This window comes from Saccopteryx leptura, unplaced genomic scaffold, assembly GCF_036850995.1.
Source record: "Saccopteryx leptura isolate mSacLep1 unplaced genomic scaffold, mSacLep1_pri_phased_curated manual_scaffold_18, whole genome shotgun sequence".
Classification (NCBI taxonomy): Eukaryota; Metazoa; Chordata; class Mammalia; order Chiroptera; family Emballonuridae; genus Saccopteryx; species Saccopteryx leptura.
In genome coordinates, this window is record NW_027095700.1 from 1,073,031 (window position 1) to 1,079,701 (window position 6,671).

A 6,671-nucleotide genomic window follows, 5' to 3' on the forward strand; every position below is an offset into this window, starting at 1 on the left:
TGAAATATCTCTTCATGAAGCAAGAAGTACTCCTGGGCCTTTTGGTGATGTGTACAGTTCAGATATTTGAAGCACGTTTTTATAGGTCACAGAAATCTTTAAGAGGCCTGTTTTACAGAGTTTATTAAACTATATAAGGATCAAGAATTAATTGGAACAGGTTAGTTTAGCACAAATGGCATAGGTGCCCAGTTCCTTTGATTTCTTCTGTGGGCTAATAATCCATTGTTGTCACACTGATGTGTAGGCAGCTACTATGAATAAATGGATGTTATAAGAGCCAAACCTGGTTAACATAATTTTATGGAAAATTTTTTTTAAGGGATTCAATCTGTCTTTTTGTGTCTCCTTGCAGCTAATCTCCCATCATTGTATAGGCTAAGTATTGTTCTGACTTAACCATTTAGTGGCTCTTATCTGTTATTAAACTTTGTGTATAATCATAGTTTATATTCTTGTATAGTTTTGCTTATTTACCTCTGAGATAACATCTATAGTTACTATGTTCTGATTGCTTTGTAGGGTTAGAGTTATATGCTGAATACTTAGGTTAAATGCATCATGGATGAGCGATCATTTATACCCAAGTAAGTAGTTGGGAATTGGTGGATAGAAAATTATGAGGATAGCAAATTGGAATTATAGAGAATCCTGGCCAACCTGACGAGTCAGTGATGACAAACCCGGGGTTATATCTACCTGGGTTACATTTGTGGGAAGGGAATAGGATGGAGGGATAAAGAAAACCCCATCACCATCATTGACAGTGAACAAATGCTGAGGATGGAATTCTGGCTAAGCTAATTTAGGGTTATTGCTAAAATTGTACAATGCTGACATAACCACTGTTTGTGATTTAGCCATAATATTACCTATTGTGTAGTTTCTTCATGCATTTGACTCTTGTCAGGGAGCTCATTTGGTTAGAGCAGGAGTCAGGAACCTTTCTGGCTGAGAGAGCCATGAATGCCACATATTTTAAAATGTAATTCCGTGAGAGCCATACACAGACCCATGTACATTATGCATTATCCAATAAAAATTTGGTGTCCTGGAGGACAGCTGTGATTGGTTCCAGACACCCGCAGCTATGAACATGAGCGGTAGGAAATGAATAGATTGTAATACATGAGAATGTTTTATATTTTTAACATTTTTTAAATTAAAGATTTGCGAGCCAGATGCAGCCATCAAAAGAGACATATCTTGCTTGTGAGCCATAGGTTCCCAACCCCTGGGTTAGAACATTATCTGGATATGCCAGGATTGTTGGAAGTCCAATCATGGGTCAGGGTGCATAAAAGAATTAGTCCATGATCCCTGGTCAGGAAGCTAAGTTGGTTAAAATGCCACCCCAAGTCCCAGTATGTCAAGGTTGCAGGTTCAATCCCCTGTTAGGGCACATGCATGAGTCAACTAGTGAATCTGTAAATAAGTGGGACTAGTCGATGTTTCTCTCTAAAAATCAATATAAAAACCAATGAATGCATAAATAAGTGGGACACCAAATTTTCCTCTTAAAATTAAAAAAAATTATACTGAGTTATAAAAAGCAATAAATATGGGCCCTCCATAAATAACCATTTTTGGACATACGTTCTGGTGCCCATATGCAAAAAATTTTAATGGATACTTTAAAATGTGTAAGTATATAGAGATGAGATACCTATGAAAGACACATCACACATAATGTGTGATAACAGCTTTATATCATTCAGTTTTAAAATCCTAGTTTTTTGGCCCTGGACAGGTGGCTCAATAAATACAGCGTCATCTTGGCACACTGAGGTCACAGGTTTAATCTCTGGAGAAGGCACATATGAGAAGCAATGAGTCAACAACAAAATAGAGCAACTAAGTTGAACGAGTTGATTCCCTCCCTCTCAATGGAAGTTTTTTTTTTAATGCTAGTTTTTAAAAATGTAATTCAATAGTCTTATAATTTAAACTAGAAGGTATTTCTGCGAATATGGAAAAGGACCTAAAATGTGGTTTTGGGGGGGATGTCAAGATTTATTCTGCTTACACTTTTTTTAAAAATGGAGTTAGTGATACTAGTTATGCCAGTTTCAGGTGCCCACTTCTGCAACCCATTTGTACATTATAGTGTGCATTCAGTTCCCCCAAATCAAGTCCTTGTCCATCATTTGTCCTTCCTGTAACCCCCCCCCCCTCCCCCATATGGACTGTATTTCTTTTAAGGTGATAGGAGAGGAGATAGACTTGCACATGTGCCGTGACCAGGATCCTCCTAGAAACTCCCATCTGGGACTGAGCTATCTTCAGAGCTGGGGGTTAATGCTTAAAGCAATTAAGCCACTGGCTGCAGGAGAGTAAGAGTAGAGAAGGGGGGAAGTATGGGAGAGAAGCAGATGATCACTTTTGTGTGCCCTGACTAGGAATTGAATGCAGACCTCCACATGCTGCTTGATGCTCTGTCCACTGAGGGCCAAAAGTGAACTTCTTAATTACACTTAGGTATTTTGTATTTTACTTTATGGATTTGCAAAGTAATAGTCTTTGGAAAAGCCAAATATAAGTAATTATTCCCCAAAGTTTTGTTTGCTTTTTATCCTGAAACAATTTTATATCTACTTCAGTTTAACTCAGTCTGCTTCTGTTATATTGGCTGTCTGCTTGAAACAAATCTTGAAAATGAATAGTTTTTTCTGACTACACTGTTTACTTCTAACACAAAATTGGGGTTTTTCCTACCATAATCAAATCTGTAATTTTCTGTCAGTTCTGACAAATACTATACAGTAAGACTTCAGGTTAAGGGCTCAATCCAATAAAACTGCCCCACTCACATGGCAGATGTAAATGAGGGCCAAGGGTATGCAAGCTTATCTAAATACAAATTTGGGGCATTAACTTAGTGTAACAATTCTGCGACTCATTTAACTACTGCCAGTTTATTACAAAGGTCTCAACGCAGAAACAGACAAAGGGGAAGTTTTATTCATAGGGCAGTGCAGGAAAGGAGAAAGTTGGCAAACAGCTTCCATGCCTTCTTGGCATGCCATGCTCCATGCACCTTTATGTGGTTCACAAACTGGGAGTTCTGTGATTATCATTGTAAAAAGTTTTTTTTTTTTTTTGTATTTTTCTGAAGCTGGAAACGGGGAGAGACAGTCAGACAAACTCCGGCATGCGCCCGACCAGGATCCACCTGGCACGCCCACCAGGGGCCACGCTCTGCCCACCAGGGGGTGATGCTCTGCCCTCTGGGGCGTTGCTCTGCCATGACCAGAGCCACTCCAGCACCTGGGCCATCTTTGCTCCAATGGAGCCTTGGCTGAGGGAGGGGAAGAGAGAGACAGAGAGGAAGGAGGAGGTGGGGTGGAGAAGCAAATGGGCGCTTCTCCTATGTGCCCTGGCCGGGAATCAAACCCGGGTCCCCCACACGCCAGGCCGACGCTCTACCGCTGAGCCAACCGGTCAGGGCCATTGTAAAGAGTTTTTACAAACCAATCTCCAGTTCCCTATATTCCTCAGAGATCTAGGGGTTGGGGTTGAAAGTACTTACCCTATAGTAGTATGTTTGTTGGCAAAGACACTTGATTCTTGCAGGAAATTCCAAGGGTTTTAGAAGCTCTGTGTTGTTCTTAGTGTTTGTAAATTGACAATTCTTTTAGAAGATAATTTGCCATATTTAAAAAATGTAGTCTTTGAAAACTTCTGCAAGGAATTGAGTAAAGAACTTTAAAATACTGTGACATTGTTTATACAGTGGTACCTTGACAACATGAGTTTAATTCGTTTCATGACCAAGCTCGTGATTCAATTTACTTGTGTGTCAAATCGAATTTCCCCATTTAAATGAATGGGAATGCAATCAATCTATTCTGGCCCCCAAGTCCATGAGTTTTTGTTTTATATGCTTTTAAATAAGAAAGTGTACTTTATATACACACACACACACACACACAAACACACACAGGATGTAAAGAAATAAACTGGTTTATGAAGTGTATTTACCTTCAAAGTCAGGAGAAGATGCTGGCAGAGGGGGGAGGATACATTAGCATAACAATGGCCCTTCCCAAGCAGGAAGGTAATTTGCAATTTGCAGTCAACTGCTCTGTTCCAAGGGCAAGAACACGCTTGGCTGCCCAGCGCCATTTTTTACAATAAAAGTGAGCAAACTCGGCCCTGGCCGGTTGGCTCAGTGGTAGAGCGTCGGCCTGGTGTGCAGAAGTCCTGGGTTCGATTCCCGGCCAGGGCACACAGGAGAAGCGCCCATCTGCTTCTCCACCCCTCCCTCTCTCCTTCCTCTCTGTCTCTCTCTTCCCCTCCCACAGCCGAGGCTCCATTGGAGCAAAGATGGCCCCGGCGCTGGGGATGGCTCCTTGGCCTCTGCCCCGGGTGCTAGAGTGGCTCTGGTCGCGACAGAGTGACGCCCCGGAGGGGCAGAGCATCGCCCCCTGGTGGGCGTGCTGGGTGGATCCCAATCGGGCGCATGCGGGAGTCTGTCTGACTCTCTCCCCCCGTTTCCAGCTTCAGAAAGATACAAAAAAAAAAAAAAGTGAGCAAACTCAAAAACAAAATTTACAAACTCATTTTGCCAAACACTCATGATTCAAATATTCGCTTTGTGACTTAAAGCAAAACCGTAAGTGACTGCTCGTATCTCAAATTAGTTATTTAAAGTGTTTGTGTGTCAAGGTACCACTAATAAATACTGGGAAAAACCTGGTTCAATGGTAGGAATTGGTTAACTTCTAATTTACAGTGTATCTTTTGTGAAAACAATGGAATTCTTAAGAAGATTTAGAGCTATTCACAACTTCCTTTAGAACTCCCTGTTTTACGGTTTGCCTGCTTAAGTTTTGAGTAGGGGATATGTCAGACACATTAGATTGTGGAGTGAAGAGGGATTGCTGGAGGGAGTAGTATGTCTGAACTGCTTGAGAGCTGGGAAAAGAAAGATGGGTGCCATAGTAGATTTTGGGTCTGGGCACTTGTCGGAAGCAATGGATGTACAACTAAGTGGAACAAAAAATGAAAGCTTTCCTTGTTCAAGCTCATTTTATAAAAAAATCAATTAAAAATTTTTTTTTTATTTTTCTGAAGTTGGAAATGGGGAGGCAGTCAGACAGACTCCCATGCGCCCTACCGGGATCCACCCGGCATGCCCACCAGGAGGCGATGCTCTGCCCCTCTGGGGCGTTGCTCTGCCGCAACCAGAGCCATTCTAGCGCCTGGGGCAGAGGCCAAGGAGCCATCCCCAGCGCCTGGGCCAACTTCACTCCAATAGAGCCTCGGCTGCAGGAGGGGAAGAGAGAGACAGAGAGGAAGGAGAGGGGGAGGGGTGGAGAAGCAGATGGGCGCTTCTCCTGTGTGCCTGGCCGGGAATCGAACCCGGGACTCCTGCACGCCAGGCCGACGCTCTACCACTGAGCCAACTGGCCAGCGCCTTAAAATTTATTTTGATGATAGAAGTGGGTTAGATTCTGGAGGGAGGTAGCATTGGTTAATGAATACAAATCTCTTCTAAGATGTAAAGAGGCAGTACAGAAGTACTTTGCCCCTTCTCTCCATTCCCCAAAAGTTTGCAGATGTCTAGTTTAAGAATTTATTTTTTAGCCCTGGGTAGTTGGCTCAGTGGTAGAGTGTCAGCCCAGCGTGTAGATATCCCAGGTTTGATTACCAGTCAGGGCACACAGGAGAAGCCACCATCTCCTCCACCCCTCTTCCTCCTCTCTCTCAATTTCACTTCCCCTTCCATGGCCATGGCTTGATTGGCTGGAGGAAGTTGGCCTTGGGAGCTGAGAATGGCTCCAGGGCCTCCACCTCAGGCGCTAAGAGCTCAGTTGCTGAGCAATGGAGCAATGTGTCAGATGGGCAGTGCATTGCCCCTAGTGGGCTTGCTGGGTGGATCCCGGTTGGGGTGCATGACGGAGTTTCGCTGCCTCCCCTCCTTTTACTGAACAATAATAAAAAACTAAGCCCTGTCCAGGTAGCTTGGTTAGTTGGAGCTCAGCCCCAAAACACGGAAGTAGGCAGTTTGATTCCTCAGGGCACATACAGGAGCAGCTCACTGTTCCTGTTTCACTCACCCTGCCGCTCCTACTCCCTCTCTCCCCCGCAAAAAAAGGAAAGAAAAGAAATATTATTTCAAATCTTTCCCTTTCTGTAATTTTTCCAGCTCATAAGGTGGATGAACACCTGATTATTTGTATGAACAAGGCCTGTATAGAAACCAATCATGCAAAAGAAATGTAGATTGGTTTAGGCTAGTAGGCATTCATCAAGTTTGGATTCTCAAAACAAGGTAACTAGTAATCAACCCCAAAGGAAAAGAGTGTTACCAGAGCCCTGGCCAAATAGCTTGGTTGGAGCATCATCCCGAGTGCAGAGGTTGCCTGTTCAATCCCCAGTCAGGGCACGTGGAGGAGTGGACTGATGTTCCCGTCTCGCTTTCACCTCTATCTCTAAAATCAATAAACATTTTTAAAAATGTACAAGAAGAAAATGTCCCAAAAGGTGACCTCTTCATTAATAGTTAACAGAGTAAGCAAGTTTTCTCAAGAATGAAACCTGTGGCCTTGGCCAGTTGGCTCAGTGGATAGAACATCAGCCTGGCATGCAGATGTCCTGGGTCAGGGCACACAGGAGAAGTGATCATCTTCTCTTCCCCTCTGTCAGACCAGTGACTCCACTGGTTT